The sequence below is a fragment of the Pan paniscus genome, chromosome 12 (genome assembly GCF_029289425.2).
Source record: "Pan paniscus chromosome 12, NHGRI_mPanPan1-v2.0_pri, whole genome shotgun sequence".
Taxonomy (NCBI): domain Eukaryota; kingdom Metazoa; phylum Chordata; class Mammalia; order Primates; family Hominidae; genus Pan; species Pan paniscus.
The window spans coordinates 14842850-14843658 of record NC_073261.2 but is presented as its reverse complement, the minus strand read 5'-3'; positions in this window follow the sequence as shown (position 1 = coordinate 14843658).

Genomic DNA, 809 nt, shown 5'->3' with positions numbered 1-809 from the left:
ATCTATTTCTGGGTTCTGTGATCCTTTCCACTGGATAATTTCTCTATCTCAGCCCTGCTGACAGAGTAGCATATTCGATGAAACTCTTGAGTCCAAATAGTGGGAGAAGGAGCTCAAAATAATTCCTTTGGTTCACAGAGACTCTTCCTTATAGGGGTGGTTTAATGGTGGTATATAGGGGTGGACTTGAAAAAAAGGATTAAAATCTCAGCTGTGGCACATATATATGTGACTTTTGGCACATTTTTCAATTTTTCTGAGCCTCAGACTCTTCATCTGTTAACTAGGAATAGTAGTTTAAACCCGAGAAGCTGCTTTGAGGATTAGACTAAATTTTGTATTGTAAAGGACGTGAAAGTTCCTGGCATTATAATGGGCCTGGGAGGTGGTGTTTTGCAGCTCTCCTAAACTAAGGCTACATGGACATTTTCTAACAGCTTCAGCCCAAAGTGAGTCAGGTCTTGGAATTACCCTACAAGAAAATGAGACATAAGCCCCCAAATGAATTATTTGTTTCAGATCACCGAACTGTTCTCCCAAACCTCCTGTCTTAGTTCCAAACTCATTTTAGAGGGCATGGGGCTGTGAAGTTTCTCTGCTAAAAATGATTGAGGATAACTGGGAAAAGGAAACTTGCTATGTATTACTGAATTAGGAATAGCAGATGAGGGAAAAAGTCATGCAGGGAAAGTCATTGTCAAATGCTTGAACTCTAGGTTCTGAAGTCCAACTTAAAGAAAGGCTCTTTTACTACTTATTGGAAATATAATAATTTAAAAATCACTTTATAATTCATAAAGTCCTGCTAT